Here is a 16,506-nt window from a genome sequence, read left to right on the forward strand (position 1 = left end):
AATGTGTGACAATACATCGAATGATAAAACACTCCAAAACAATGCCTCAGATGCATGACAATACATCAAATGATAAAACGCTCCAAAACAAAAACACGTACGGCACATTACAGTGCCCTCACGTTACTTTGATGGCTAGAACATACAAAATAACTACCAATTTCATTAACTTTTACTTTTTGGAAAATGAACTTGACGTATCTACCAATTGGGACTGTGAAAATATGAACAGTGCCGCCTCAGAATATTGGTACTAGCCATCAAGGCAAGAGGACGCTGCAAATCACAACACAATACACACAAACTCTACATCTTCCGAACAAACACACGCCAAATTCTTCTCTGGATGCGTAGAAATGTTCCGATCGCGCCAAAGACGAAGACTTCCTAGAGAAAGACAAAACAATTCTCACGGTTAATGTCCGTACAACAAACTCCAGCCGCCTCCGCTTCCAAAAACACACACATACAGTGTAGTGCAAGTGAATTTCCCCAGTGACGTGCACCCGGTGAAATACATTTCCCAAGAAAAACACACAGCACACACGACCCCCTATCGAACCCTACTTAACTTGCAAATCTGAAAACAAATCCTACGCACACTCTTCATCTTCCGAACCGGCAAAGACACGCCAAACTCTTCTCCAGTCGTGGCGAAATCTTCACGTCGCGCCGACGGGGAACGCTTCCTACGGAAATGAAAAACAATCGTCGCGGTTAAGGCGCGTACGACAAACGCAAACCTTCCCTTCCAAAACACACGCGTGCCACCTTGCGTATGTGAATTTCCCCCAGTGACGTGCCGCCGGCCAACCGCGTGTCCCGAGTGAAACGCGGAGCGCGCGCGACAAAGAAGACCCCCGATCGGGACCGTACTTAACTTGGAAATCTGAAAGCGAATCCTACGCAGACTCTTCATCTTCCGAACCGGCAAAGACGCGCCAAACTCTTCTTTGCTCGTGGCGAAATCTTCACGTCGCGCCGACGGGGAACGCTTCCTACAGAAATGAAAAACAATCGTCGCGGTTAAGGCGCGTACGACAAAACACAAACCGCCTCGGCTTGCGAAAAGGATCTCTACAATCTAGCACAGGTAAACTTCCCCGGTGACACGCACCCAGTGAAATACAAATACAAAAACAAAACCCTCGATCGAGGGCTGTACTTAACTTGAGAACCTGAAAGCAAATCTTCCAAACCGGCAAAGACGCGCCAAACTCTTCTCCGGTCGTGGCAAAATCTTCACGTCGCGCCGACGGGGAACACTTCCTACGGAAATGAAAAACAATCGTCGCGGTTAAGGCGCGTACGACAAACGCAAACCTTCGCTTCCAAAACACACGCGTGCCACCTTGCATATGTGAATTTCCCCCAGTGACGTGCCGCCGGCGAACCGCGTGTCCCGAGTGAAACGCGGAGCGCGCGCGACAAAGAAAACCCCCGATCGGGACCGTACTTAACTTGGAAATCTGAAAGCGAATCCTACGCAGACTCTTCATCTTCCGAACCGGCAAAGACGCGCCAAACTCTTCTTTGCTCGTGGCGAAATCTTCACGTCGCGCCGACGGGGAACGCTTCCTACAGAAATGAAAAACAAGCGTCGCGGTTAAGGCGCCTACGACAAAACACAAACCGCCTCGGCTTGCGAAAAGGATCTCTACAATCTAGCACAGGTAAACTTCCCCGGTGACACGCACCCAGTGAAATACAAATACAAAAACAAAACCCTCGATCGAGGGCTGTACTTAACTTGAGAACCTGAAAGCAAATCTTCCAAACCGGCAAAGACGCGCCAAACTCTTCTCCGGTCGTGGCAAAATCTTCACGTCGCGCCGACGGGGAACGCTTCCTACGGAAATGAAAAACAATCGTCGCGGTTAAGGCGCGTACGACAAACGCAAACCTTCTCTTCCAAAACACACGCGTGCCACCTTGCGTATGTGAATTTCCCCCAGTGACGTGCCGCCGGCCAACCGCGTGTCCCGAGTGAAACGCGGAGCGCGCGCGACAAAGAAGACCCCCGATCGGGACCGTACTTAACTTGGAAATCTGAAAGCGAATCCTACGCAGACTCTTCATCTTCCGAACCGGCAAAGACGCGCCAAACTCTTCTTTGCTCGTGGCGAAATCTTCACGTCGCGCCGACGGGGAACGCTTCCTACAGAAATGAAAAACAATCGTCGCGGTTAAGGCGCGTACGACAAAACACAAACCGCCTCGGCTTGCGAAAAGGATCTCTACAATCTAGCACAGGTAAACTTCCCCGGTGACACGCACCCAGTGAAATACAAATACAAAAACAAAACCCTCGATCGAGGGCTGTACTTAACTTGAGAACCTGAAAGCAAATCTTCCAAACCGGCAAAGACGCGCCAAACTCTTCTCCGGTCGTGGCAAAATCTTCACGTCGCGCCGACGGGGAACACTTCCTACGGAAATGAAAAACAATCGTCGCGGTTAAGGCGCGTACGACAAACGCAAACCTTCGCTTCCAAAACACACGCGTGCCACCTTGCATATGTGAATTTCCCCCAGTGACGTGCCGCCGGCGAACCGCGTGTCCCGAGTGAAACGCGGAGCGCGCGCGACAAAGAAAACCCCCGATCGGGACCGTACTTAACTTGGAAATCTGAAAGCGAATCCTACGCAGACTCTTCATCTTCCGAACCGGCAAAGACGCGCCAAACTCTTCTTTGCTCGTGGCGAAATCTTCACGTCGTGCCGACGGGGAACGCTTCCTACAGAAATGAAAAACAAGCGTCGCGGTTAAGGCGCCTACGACAAAACACAAACCGCCTCGGCTTGCGAAAAGGATCTCTACAATCTAGCACAGGTAAACTTCCCCGGTGACACGCACCCAGTGAAATACAAATACAAAAACAAAACCCTCGATCGAGGGCTGTACTTAACTTGAGAACCTGAAAGCAAATCTTCCAAACCGGCAAAGACGCGCCAAACTCTTCTCCGGTCGTGGCGAAATCTTCACGTCGCGCCGACGGGGAACGCTTCCTACGGAAATGAAAAACAATCGTCGCGGTTAAGGCGCGTACGACAAACGCAAACCTTCGCTTCCAAAACACACGCGTGCCACCTTGCGTATGTGAATTTCCCCCAGTGACGTGCCCCCGGCCAACCGCGTGTCCCGAGTGAAACGCGGAGCGCGCGCGACAAAGAAGACCCCCGATCGGGACCGTACTTAACTTGGAAATCTGAAAGCGAATCCTACGCAGACTCTTCATCTTCCGAACCGGCAAAGACGCGCCAAACTCTTCTTTGCTCGTGGCGAAATCTTCACGTCGTGCCGACGGGGAACGCTTCCTACAGAAATGAAAAACAAGCGTCGCGGTTAAGGCGCCTACGACAAAACACAAACCGCCTCGGCTTGCGAAAAGGATCTCTACAATCTAGCACAGGTAAACTTCCCCGGTGACACGCACCCAGTGAAATACAAATACAAAAACAAAACCCTCGATCGAGGGCTGTACTTAACTTGAGAACCTGAAAGCAAATCTTCCAAACCGGCAAAGACGCGCCAAACTCTTCTTTGCTCGTGGCGAAATCTTCACGTCGCGCCGACGGGGAACGCTTCCTACGGAAATGAAAAACAATCGTCGCGGTTAAGGCGCGTATGACAAACGCAAACCTTCGCTTCCAAAACACACGCGTGCCACCTTGCGTATGTGAATTTCCCCCAGTGACGTGCCCCCGGCCAACCGCGTGTCCCGAGTGAAACGCGGAGCGCGCGCGACAAAGAAGACCCCCGATCGGGACCGTACTTAACTTGGAAATCTGAAAGCGAATCCTACGCAGACTCTTCATCTTCCGAACCGGCAAAGACGCGCCAAACTCTTCTTTGCTCGTGGCGAAATCTTCACGTCGTGCCGACGGGGAACGCTTCCTACAGAAATGAAAAACAAGCGTCGCGGTTAAGGCGCCTACGACAAAACACAAACCGCCTCGGCTTGCGAAAAGGATCTCTACAATCTAGCACAGGTAAACTTCCCCGGTGACACGCACCCAGTGAAATACAAATACAAAAACAAAACCCTCGATCGAGGGCTGTACTTAACTTGAGAACCTGAAAGCAAATCTTCCAAACCGGCAAAGACGCGCCAAACTCTTCTTTGCTCGTGGCGAAATCTTCACGTCGCGCCGACGGGGAACGCTTCCTACGGAAATGAAAAACAATCGTCGCGGTTAAGGCGCCTACGACAAACGCAAACCTTCGCTTCCAAAACACACGCGTGCCACCTTGCGTATGTGAATTTCCCCCAGTGACGTGCCCCCGGCCAACCGCGTGTCCCGAGTGAAACGCGGAGCGCGCGCGACAAAGAAGACCCCCGATCGGGACCGTACTTAACTTGGAAATCTGAAAGCGAATCCTACGCAGACTCTTCATCTTCCGAACCGGCAAAGACGCGCCAAACTCTTCTTTGCTCGTGGCGAAATCTTCACGTCGTGCCGACGGGGAACGCTTCCTACAGAAATGAAAAACAAGCGTCGCGGTTAAGGCGCCTACGACAAAACACAAACCGCCTCGGCTTGCGAAAAGGATCTCTACAATCTAGCACAGGTAAACTTCCCCGGTGACACGCACCCAGTGAAATACAAATACAAAAACAAAACCCTCGATCGAGGGCTGTACTTAACTTGAGAACCTGAAAGCAAATCTTCCAAACCGGCAAAGACGCGCCAAACTCTTCTTTGCTCGTGGCGAAATCTTCACGTCGCGCCGACGGGGAACGCTTCCTACGGAAATGAAAAACAATCGTCGCGGTTAAGGCACGTACGACAAACGCAAACCTTCGCTTCCAAAACACACGCGTGCCACCTTGCGTATGTGAATTTCCCCCAGTGACGTGCCCCCGGCCAACCGCGTGTCCCGAGTGAAACGCGGAGCGCGCACGACAAAGAAGACCCCCGATCGGGACTGTACTTAACTTGGAAATCTGAAAGCGAATCCTACGCACACTCTTCATCTTCCGAACCGGCAAAGACACGCCAAACTCTTCTCCGGTCGTGGCGAAATCTTCACGTCGCGCCGACGGGGAACGCTTCCTACGGAAATGAAAAACAATCGTCGCGGTTAAGGCGCGTACGACAAACGCAAACCTTCGCTTCCAAAACACACGCGTGCCACCTTGCCTATGTGAATTTCCCCCAGTGACGTGCCCCCGGCCAACCGCGTGTCCCGAGTGAAACGCGGAGCGCGCGCGACAAAGAAGACCCCCGATCGGGACCGTACTTAACTTGGAAATCTGAAAGCGAATCCTACGCACACTCTTCATCTTCCGAACCGGCAAAGACACGCCAAACTCTTCTCCGGTCGTGGCGAAATCTTCACGTCGCGCCGACGGGGAACGCTTCCTACGGAAATGAAAAACAATCGTCGCGGTTAAGGCGCGTACGACAAACGCAAACCTTCGCTTCCAAAACACACGCGTGCCACCTTGCGTATGTGAATTTCCCCCAGTGACGTGCGCCCGGCGAACCGCGTTTTCCGAGTGAAACGCGGAGCGTGCGCGACAAGGAAAACCCCCAATCGGGACCGTACTTAACTTGCAAATGTGAAATCGAATCCGCTTCCATGAGGGAAAAAATTCCCCCGCTCGCCAACCACGTCGCTGGTTTTCCAAATTAGATGTCTTCCGGATGCAGAAGCTACGATGACAAATTGCCTACGCGCTAAAGACTATCGTAAGCCAGTTACGTTTATGGAAATGCCATCTATTTCGACATGACTCTGTCCCGGTCCCCCGCAAACCCTTAAATAATTACATCGAGAATCGCACGTCACGAGATCCCTCGCCGCGCTAGTATTGCGACGCTCGCCCCCCCCCCGCACGAGCGGAGCATCTCTAGCTACAGATGGGTCACTGGCCCAGAAATGCTTTTCCTCCAGAGGAAATGCACGGCCCCTTCGTACAATGACCTTCCTACTCCCGTTAGCGACGGTCACCGTTTAGAGAGCTTCTGTACAAAAACAAGAAGATGCGACCGCAGGAACGCTTCTCGTCGTCAAACCCTTCGGTGGATATTTAACTAGGACGATTTGATGGGTGTTTCCCCTCTCGATGTCTCGTTCCCCTCTGACCTACGGCTCTACGAGAAAAATGCATAAAGATATTCACGCTTCTTGAAAATGACAAAACCGATCTGTACAAAATTGGATGAATCTTGCAAATACAAATAAAACCAGATTGATTTATTCTACTCGTGGGGCTTTAGATGACTGAACATGAAAGAAAAGGAAAAAATATAGCAGAGAGAACTTGCATTACACATTAGAGTAGTCTCAGAGCAGCCCCTTCCTAACCCAGCCAGAAAACTGCTACGCTTCTGCAGCAGACGCTATAGAAATCCTATCGATGTGTCTTTTGCAGAATGGCAATCAGAAACAATTCCCTGTATCATCCTCCCCGGTGAAAACACGTGTATTAAATACGCTACAAATCTCATTTAATCGCATTTTATGTTAACAGAAGAATGGTACTTTAACCAAAAATACATTACCAGATATCAATACTCACCGTGATCGTAGGAATGCCTAGCTACACCTCCTCAGAGCAGCCCAAAGCTGAATGACTCCCTGACTCTAGATGCCCAGCTTAAATACTACCATAAGCTCCGCCCCTGAATATCCCAGCATGCATTGCAGGCCAAAAGAAGGTATAAATGCAGACTCGTGGGCCGCAAACTTCCTTTACTTCATTTCTACATTAGTAGCGGCAAGAGCTGCTCATGCTGAAGCATTTATCATCTGTTCTCCTAACAAATACTAATCTCCACAGACTCAAACTCTGTGACAAGGTGAGGCTACAGTCACCCTATTTCAGGTTCCTAAAAGGAAAACCTTGCCCCCGGAAAGGGGGGGTTCTCAGGGTGTAGTAGCTACTGGGTGCTGAAATAACTACTTTAGATGTAGTGACGAGGCTGTTTGAACTGGAGTATATGCAGAGTGTAGGAAACATTACTTGGCTGGTGCCAGAGAGGATAAACACTGCTCATTCTCAAGATGAAAGGGGGGGGAGTCGTTCCCTGTTATAGTGCCAGGCCACTTGATACAAACAAGAAACCCACCGTGCCCCCCGGAGCCAATATGATGGGCAAATGGCAACCTGTGAGAACTTGTACTCTGATGATGTGAGGTTCAGCACTGGCCACCGCTTCCTTTCAGGCTCCCTCCCCCCATCGCCTCTAGACCCCACTGCCTCCCCAATACTTAATTTTCATACACAAAGGTCTCAGACCTCAATCCTGACACAAATTAGAAAGCGGGTGGCCAAGTATGGAGCATCAGCTGCTAGGAGAGTGTCACTGTTGAGGCGCTATAGAATTATACGTGCATTACCGGCAATGACCACCGAGTGGCACTGTGGAGGCGCTACGGAATTATACGTGCATTACCGGCAATGACCACCGAGTGGCACTGTGGAAGCGCTACGGAATTATACGTGCATTACCGGCAATGACCACCGAGTGTCACTGTGGAGGCGCTACAGAATTATACGTGCATTACCGGCAATGACCACCGAGTGGCACTGTTATTAGGGTAGAAATGCCCCATTCCGAAATAACTGCAATTAGCAGAGCAACAATCTTTTTTATTTGGAAATAAGACCATCTGCGCATATACACTGAATCCGTGTCAAACAGGAAATGGTATTTCAATTTGTTCTACAGCACAAGCCTGACATGTAAAGTAAGTACTCCCCGCAGTCACTCAAAATGGAGTCCCGGGAAGCACGGGGGAGTAACTAACAGCACGGCTGTAAGACATCACTTCAGAACAGTGGTAACGGGAGCATCCAGAGGGGAAGCCCGTTATTTTGAACGTATTTCAGAATAACGGGCGTCTTATTTTTTGTGAAATGAGAGTTTATTGTTCCAGAATAATGCCATTGTTGAAATTGCTATTTCTAAATAGCAATATTGTGTGTGCTCCACTGTCGCTATTTACAAATAGCTCCTTCCTAGGGCCATTAAAGCAATTACGCTCTAGTGTTTGTAGCACATCCACTTTACAGAGAAACCTTGTAATTACTCTGAGGCAGGCTTCCCTAATGGGGAAATGCTATTTCAAAATAGATGTTTGGAATATGCTATTTCAGAATAAAACCTGCCAAAATAAGTGTGTAGTGTAGACATACTTTGAGTCAATTTAGCATATCCTTACTAAGGGAGCCTACCTCTCACAAATTTTGATGCTTCCCTGTTGTGGGAACACACTATTTTGAAAAATATTTTCAAACACTTTAACCCCCTAAATACCTTACTTGAAATAATTCCCCAGTGTGAACATAGCCAAACATTACAGCTACGCTGCAATGCTATTTCCATATACCCAAGAATCCCAAAATATCAATCCCTCATCTTCACAGCAAACTTGGAATAATGAATAAAAAAAAAACCAAGGTCCCTGTAAATATCATTCTACGAGGCGAAAGGGACATTTTCTTAAAGCGCTTTATTTTGAAATTTGGCATCACGTAGATGGCGCCAAATGATGAAATAACATACACAATTTGAGCTATACAAATTGAGTATCTTATCTCAATGCTATTTCAAAATGGCTTATTTCAAGTTAACTGTACTCTGTAGAACTCTGAGACTCTCTTTCCCCCTCCTTCACCCTCAAAGGTTCTCCCTCCACCCGCTTTCCTCTCCCAGGTTCTTTCCCCAGCCCCCCGTTACTCTGACCCCAAATAAAAAACACACCCAGTTTATTGTTTCCAAAAACAATGTCAGTTTTATTATATCTGCGGGGGGGGGGGGGGGGGGGGACAATGAAGAGAGGAAAGGCAAATGTAAGCGGGGGAATGATCCCGCTATTGTGGGGAACTTTCCTGGCTTCTATACACCCCGGTGAAATGAACCAGCGAAAGGATCCGAGTCCCCGCTCCCACTTCCTTTACCCCACGGTTCCCTGATCCTGAGGGCTCCCCCTCCACTCTCCTGAGTAGCAGAGCCCTCGAAACCCCAACAAGGCTGGGCCCAGGTTTCCTGGGGCTTAATCCCTGACCTTGTAGTCACTAGGGGCAGGAGTTAGGGTGTCCCCGCTCCGAGGTGCTCTCTTTACACTGCAAGCCTTCTTGGCCCAGTGATCGCTTCATAAGGTTCAAAGCTAATCAGTTGTTGTTTAAGAGAAAAGAATAAGAAAAAATGAAAATGAGAACACATAGCCCTGCTCTGTAGCACGGGGACATCAAAACAGCAGTCTGCGGAGTGTAAGGACAGTCCACAGTCTCTTTCTTAGAGGCCCTGGATATGCTGCAGGGGGGCTACAGGCAGGACACGCTAGCTCTGGTAGTGACCGCACGGTCTCAAGCTCAAAGTGGCCAGACCCCTCTCCCAGTCGAGAGCCTTTCCCCACACTTTGCTGGTCCCAGGTGCTCACCACATCCAGCTGCAGGCTGTGCTGCTTGGCCAGTTCCAGCTCCTTGTGTGGCTTCTCTGTTCCTTTTGGCTCTCTGAGCACTGCCAGTCTGCTGCTCAACACAAGGTCTGCACTCCTTGTGCTGTGTATGCCTGGCTCTGCTGTTGCAAGACAGTCTCTCCACACAGCTTGTACTCCTAGCCTGTCTGTGTCTGGTTCTGTCGCCGCAGGACTTCTTCATACAGCTTGCACTGCTCTTTCAGCTCTCTGTCTTTGAACAAACAAGCTGTGTGCAGAAGAGGTCCTGAGAGAGAGCCAGAACAATCCCAGCTCACAGGGAGGACGGGGCCTGGCCTCTCCCCTTCCTCACTGGCCTATCCAACCTGTCAATCAGGCTGAGCTGGAGTGTTGGCTGCTTTCCATTGTCTCTGGGGCCTGTCAGCCTCCTGAACCCTTCCCCCTCTGAAAGTGGGAGCTGGCAAACCAAAAAACTCCCACAGAGTTTTAGTAAGGGGTAACAGAGACTGCTGCCATATCTCCTCCCCTTGCTCCATCACCTCTCCTGGTGCCTGCTGCCCCCCTCCCCCGCAACCCCTCATCCACCTCTGCTGTCCTGAGTCCTGCCCTTCTCACTGCCCTCAGCCTTCTTGAGACCTGCCCCCCTCTACCAGCCCTTCTCTCCCCCACTGTGCCCACTCCTCCAATAGCCCCGCTCTGATCATGTGAGCTACCCCTCCTCATCCCCTCTCCTAACACCTCACACTACACACCTGCCCTGCCTCTCTCCACTGGTGCTGGTCCCTCTCCTGCAGGTGTCTGCCCTTCTGCTTCACCCCTAGAATCCCCTGGTACCTGCACCTTCCCTTACCCCTGCACCCTCCTGGTGCCTCCCCCTTCCCTCACTGCCCTCTTTTTCCCTGATGCCCACCCCCTCTGCCCCCATTCCCCTGTGCCCTCACACATGCCTTGTTCCATCTCTGCCTTCCTCATGCCCACCCCTTCTTTCAAGCCTTTTCCCAGCACCTCCCCTTCTCCCCTCTAGCCCCCCAAAGCCCTTCCCTTCTCCTCTCCTAGCATCATCCTGTCCCCCCTCTCACTGACACTTCCCGTCCTGCCCTTTTCCACTTGTCTCCACTTGGCCCCCTGGCATTTGTCTCTCTCCTCCACTCTGTCCCTTGGTGCCTTCTCCTTTATTCTCCTGACCTGCCCCCCTTCCCGCAGCACAAGCCCCTTCCTCTCTGACCCTTTCCCCCTATTTTCCCCTCCTCCTCCAACTGGTCTGTAAGGGTATGTCTACACTACAGCACTAATTCAAACTAGTTTTTAGTTCTAGACGCGTTAGTTAATTCGAACTAAGCTAATTTGAACTAATTCGAACTAGCATGTCCACATTAAGTGGACCCTGAACCGGGGTTAAGGATGGCCGGAAGCAGTGCCGGCAGGGCATCAGCTGAGGACTTAGAGTGTGGAGCTGCTGTCTCAGGCTAGCCGAGGGCTGTGCTTAAAGGGACCCGACCCCCACCCCGGACAGACAGTTCTCAGGGGTGCCCCGCTTGCAAAGCAGTCCTGGCTTGGAGTGCCCACACTGGGCACATCGCAGCACTCGGCCATCAGACCGGCTGCACTTGCCCCAGGCTGCCATCTGGGGAGAGGGGGCAATTGGGGGGGCTGCAGGAGAGCTTCCACCCCCAGAAGCCCGCAGAGCCAGCCCAGTCCTCCCCATCGGGGGCTCGTACCCCATTCCTCCCTCACCTCCTTCCACTTACCCCTCCCTAGCCCCCCTTCCTGATGTACAAAATAAAGAAAACGTGTGGTCAAAAATAGAATCTCTCTTTATTGAACAAAACTCGGGGAGACTGGGAAAAGGAGGTGGGAGAGGGGAGGGCAACTAAAATGATCAGAGGTTTGGAAGAGGTCCCATATGAAGAGAGGCTAAAGAGACTGGGACTTTTCAGTTTAGAAAAGAGGAGACTGAGGGGGGATAGGATAGAGGTCTATAAAAGCATGAGTGGGGTGGAGAGGGTGCATCCAGAAAAGTTCTTCATTAGTTCCCATAACAGAAGGACTAGAGGACACCAAAGGAAAGGAAAGGGTAGCAGGCTTCAAACTAGTAAGAGAAAGTTGTTCTTCACAAAGCAAATAGTTAACCTGTGGAACTCCTTGCTGCAGGAAGCTGTGAAGGCTAGAACTAGAACAGAGTTTAAAGAGAAGTTAGATCAAGTCATGGAGGTTGGGTCCATGGAGTGGTATTAGCCAGGGGGTAGGCGTGGTGTCCCTGCCCAAAGTTTGTGGAAGGCTGGAGAGGGATGGCACGAGACAAATGGCTTGATCACTGTCGTCGGTCCATCGCCTCCAGGGTCCCTAGGGTTGGCCGCTGTCAGCAGACAGGCTACTGGGCTAGATGGACCTTTGGTCTGACCCAGTATGGCCGTTGTAAGCTCAGGGCTCAGGGTCGGGGGTCTCAGTGGACCACCTTGATTTTCATGCACACCTGCTCCTGGGTGGCCAGGCTGGCAGCTCTCCTGCCCTAGACGGCCACTTTCCTGTGCCTAGTGCGGAGGTCGTGGACGAGGTCCACGATGTCCGCACTAGACCAGGCGGGTGCCCGCCTCTTGCGGTCCAGGGCAAGCTCCCGGGAGCCGCCAGCCGGGTCCCGGGAAGAGGGGGTGGGCTGGGGGACATCGGGTGGGTGGCTCTGTGCCGTGCCAGGTGCAGGGTCTGCTGGCTGGGTGCTGGCAGGCTTGCACCTGGCACGGGCACCGTAGCCAGCCCGTGCCCCTTTATGCCCCCCTCCCGGCCCCGGACCCCTTAGAGTTTCCCTGGTGTTGGCCAGAGTGGCCACCAGGGAAACCTGGGGAGGGCTAGCCTCCCACTAGTTCGAATTAAGGGGCTACACACCCCTTAATTCGAACTAGCTAGTTCGAACTAGGCTTAATCCTCGTAAAATGAGGATTACCTAGTTCGAACTAAGCGCTCCGCTAGTTCGATTCAAATTCGAACTAGCGGAGCGCTAGTGTAGCGGCTATGAATGTTAGTTCGAACTAACGTCCATTTGTGATGACGCGTCGGGATTTTCCCATCTCCTGCACCCCCGAAATGGCATGAACAGACTTCACCAGCCAGTAGAATGGAGGTTGTTTATTGTTCCTCCAGCACAGCGCAGCACAGATGTAATCTGGTTACAGGAACTGGGGCTAAGAGGCCTCAGTGCCCCCTTGAGATAGTTCCTGGCTGGAAGGCAGGGAAGAAGGGGAGTCCCAGCCCCCTCCCCAGCTCCTAACTCCCCCTCTTCCAGCCCTGCCCACAGCCAAGGCAGCATTCCACCTCCCTTTGTTTCTCCCCATGGGGGGCCGTAGGTCAGACATGTTTTTGAGTCACCTTTGCATAATGAGGTTTTCCCTGCTGGGTCTTGCTCCAGACAGCAGAGGTCACCACAGCCCAGCAAGTACCCCCACTACGTCACAGTTCTCCCTCCTCCGAGAGCGAACTGAGCAGGGTCACTCCGCTCGTGACCTGGGGAAGTTCGGGCCCCTCGCTATGGGACAGCGCGTCGGCGATGATGTTGGCGCTCCCCTTGACATGGATCACTTCCATATCGTAGTCCTGTAGGAGCAGGCTCCACCGCAGCAGCTTGGTGTTGGTCCCTTTCATCTGGTGTAGCCAGGTCAGGGGGCAGTGGTCGGTGAACACCGTGAAACGCTGGCCAAACAGGTACGGTTGCAGCTTTTGCAGGGCCCACACCATGGCCAGGCACTCCCTCTCTACGGTCGCGTAGCTCCGCTCCCGGGGCAGCAGCTTCCTGCTCAGGTACACGATGGGGTGACGTTCCCCTTTCTCGTCCGCCTGCATCAGCACCGCCCCCAGCCCGGTGTCCGAGGCGTCCGTAAACACGATAAAGGGCTTGTCGAAGTCTGGGTTTACCAACACTGGGGCCTTGGCCAGGGCTTCCTTCAGTACACAGAGAGCCCTCTGGCACTGCTCCGTCCAGACCACCCTGTCTGGCCTCCCCTTCCTGCACAGCTCTGTGATTGGGGCAGCGATGGAGCTGAAGTTGGGCACAAACCTCCGGTAGTACCCCGCCATTCCAATGAAAGCCTGGACCTGCTTCTTGGTCTGGGGCACAGGCCAGTCTTGGATGGCCTCCACTTTGGCTGGCTCTGGCTTCAAGCAGCCACTCCCCACCTTATGGCCCAGGTAGGACACTTCGGCCATTCCAAACTTGCACTTCCCAGCCTTTACGGTCAGCCCGGCCTCCCTCAGCCGATCCAGTACCTGGCTGACCTGGGCCACGTGGTCCTCCCAGGACTGGCTGAAGACGCAGATGTCATCTATGTACGCTAGGGCACAGTTCTCCATTCCCCGCAGCAGTTGGTCCACCAGGCGCTGGAAGGTGGCCGGCGCCCCTTTGAGGCCGAAGGGCAGGACCAGGAACTCATAGAGCCCCAGCGGCGTGATGAAAGCCGATTTCAGCCTGGCCTCCTGGTCTAGCAGCACCTGCCAGTAGCCCTTGGTGAGGTCCAGGGTGGTGAGGTAGCGAGCTCCCCCCAGCTTGTCCAGGAGCTCGTCGGGCCTTGGCATCGGGTAGGCGTCGGACACCGCGATGGCGTTGAGCTTCCGGTAGTCCACGCAGAACCGGATCGACCCGTCCTTCTTGAGAACCAGCACCACGGGAGAGGCCCAGGGGCTGGAGGATGGCTGGATCACCCCCAGGGCCAACATGTCCTGGGCTGTTTTCCCCGTGACCCTGAATGGGGAGCAGCGTACCGGGGGGTGAGTGCCCGTCTGCACCTGGTGGACAGCCAGGTTGGTGAGACCTGGCTTGTCGGAGAACAGCTGCTGGTGGGAGCGCAGCACCTCCCGGATCTCGGCCTGCTGGGCCGGGGTGAGCTGGTCCGAGAGGGAAATTGACTCCAGCGAAGAGTCCTCTCCGGTCCCAGGGAACAGGCCCACCAGGGGATCCTCCCCCTGCTCCTCCCAGGGCTTACACACGGCCAGCACCGAGTTCTCCCTGTCCCAGTACGGCTTCATCATGTTAACATGATACACCCGCTGGCCGCGCGTCCGGCCCGTCAGCTCCACCACGTAGTTCACCTCGTTCAGTTGCTTAACCACCTTGAAGGGGCCGTCCCAGGCGGCTTGCAGCTTGTTCTTCCGCACGGGGATCAGGACCATCACCTGGTCCCCAGTAGCGTAGGCGCGGGCCCGTGCATTGCGGTCATACCAGACCTTCTGCTTCCTCTGGGCCCTGCTCAGGTTCTCTCTGGCCAGGCCCATGAGCTCGGCAAGTCTTTCCCGGAATGTCAGGATGTATTCCACGACCGGCTCACCCTCTGGGGAGACCTTCCCCTCCCACTCGTCTTTCAGTAAGTCCAGGGGGCCCCTCACTCGCCTCCCATATAACAGCTCGAACGGCGAGAACCCCGTGGACTCCTGGGGCACTTCCCTGTATGCAAACAGCAGGTGGGGTAGGTACTTGTCCCAGTCCTGCGGGTGTTTGTGCATAAAGGTCCGTAGCATCTGCTTCAGAGTCCCATTGAACCTCTCCACCAACCCGTTGGTCTGGGGGTGATACGCCGAGGCCCAGGTGTGTTGCACCCCACTCTTCTCCCACAAGCACCGGAGCAGGGCCGACATGAAGCCGGAAAAAAGCGGCGGACATTTTTATTTAAATGCCACGGGGGATATTTAAATATCCCCCGCGGATTTCCCTATTACGATCGCTGAAATTAACATGCCCCTTCCGGAAAAGGGGCCAATGTAGACGTAGCCGTGGTGTTCTATTGTTGGTTTTCTTGGGTCTGTCTTGAAGTAGATGGTTTCTAGGTATTCATCTGGCTCTTTCAATTTGCTTTTTTATTTCTCCGGGTGGGTAGTTGAGGTTTATAAATGCTTGGTAGAGATCCTGAAGCTTCTGGTCTCTGTCAGTGGGATTAGAGCAGATGCAGTTGTATCGAAGGGCTTGGCTATAGACGATGGATCGTGTGGTGTGTTTTGGATGGGAGCTGGAAGCATGTAGGTAACTGTATGAGTCGGTGGGTTTTCTGTAGAGAATGGTGTCTAATTTTCCATTGTTGATTTGTACTGTGGTGTCCAGGTTTATGGATCTTGGGAAGTAGATAGAAACACCTTCTGACCTCCGACCAGGATTGTTCTGTGTGGATTTGTTCCCGAGCAGCTGTGGGGAGGCTTTTAAGGAGACAATGTAGTTTCTTTTGGTATTCCAAGGTGGACACCACAGTACTGGACACCACACTACACAATTCTGTAATGCAGCAATTCTGACACTCGGGGTGTGTCTAGACAACAGGGATTTTTCGAAAAATCTTTACCTGTGTCTAGACTACCACTGCGTTCTGTTGACAGTAAATCAACAGAACACGGTGGTTCTGTCGACGGCGGTAAACCTTGTTTTACGAGGAATAACGCTATTTTTGACAGAGATCTGTCAAAAAAAGGGAAGTGTGGACGCAGGGAAGATTTTTTGTCGAACATAAAGGCCTCCGGGAAGAAGCCCTGGTGGACACTCCTGCCAGATCTTTCATCTCTGTTGTTCCTGCCTGTAGCCATCTTTTAAAGCCATAGGCACCCAGGAGTAGCATTGTGGCAGCAAGCCAGTTCCAAAAGGACCCTGACTGCTGAGCTCTTCAGGTAGGGCCACTGAGAGCCATGTCTCAGGGACAAGCCCCCCGAGACCCCACTGGCCCCTCCAGGGACACACCCCTCAAGAAGCCAGGGGCACCAAACAGCAGGCGCCTTCCTGGTCTGGCCCCAAGATCAAAGCCCTCTTGAGGCTCTGGTCTGAGGAGGAGTCTCTTCAGGCACTGTAGTCCAAGAGGAGGAATGCAGACATTTATGCCAGAATGGCTGATGGCCTTGCCAAAAAAGGTCATCACCCCTGCACACTGGAGCAGGTCAGGGCAAAGGTCAAGGAGCTGCCGCAGGGGTACGTTAGAGCCCGTGAACGCAGCTCCCGCTCTGGGGAAGCACCACAGTATTGTGCCTGTTATGAGGACCTGGACCGGATCCTGGGGGCAGGGGAACGCCTGCCTCCCGAGAAAGTTGTGGAGTCTGGGGTGGTGACCCCTGTGCAGCAGTGGCTGCTGCTCCAAGGTGGAGGAGGAGGACACCAG

The 16,506-nt window shown here is 52.9% G+C and overlaps 1 long non-coding RNA gene across 1 annotated transcript in view; it reads right to left on the minus strand.

The window, feature by feature from the left end:
* Positions 1-9,831, minus strand: part of LOC149521296 (uncharacterized) — a 10,524-nt gene extending 693 nt beyond the window's left edge. Inside the window, exons 1-3 of the long non-coding RNA XR_016348052.1 lie at positions 9,398-9,831; positions 4,971-6,102; positions 1-387 (exon numbers count right to left, since the gene is read on the minus strand). The exon at positions 1-387 is cut by the window's left edge and continues 693 nt beyond it. This is a non-coding gene — a long non-coding RNA (uncharacterized LOC149521296). The remainder of the gene's footprint in view (positions 388-4,970; positions 6,103-9,397) is intronic.
* Positions 9,832-16,506: the final 6,675 nt, after the last annotated feature.

The sequence above is a fragment of the Pelodiscus sinensis genome, chromosome 29 (genome assembly GCF_052426305.1).
Source record: "Pelodiscus sinensis isolate ZL-2025 chromosome 29, ASM5242630v1, whole genome shotgun sequence".
NCBI classification, from domain to species: Eukaryota; Metazoa; Chordata; order Testudines; family Trionychidae; genus Pelodiscus; species Pelodiscus sinensis.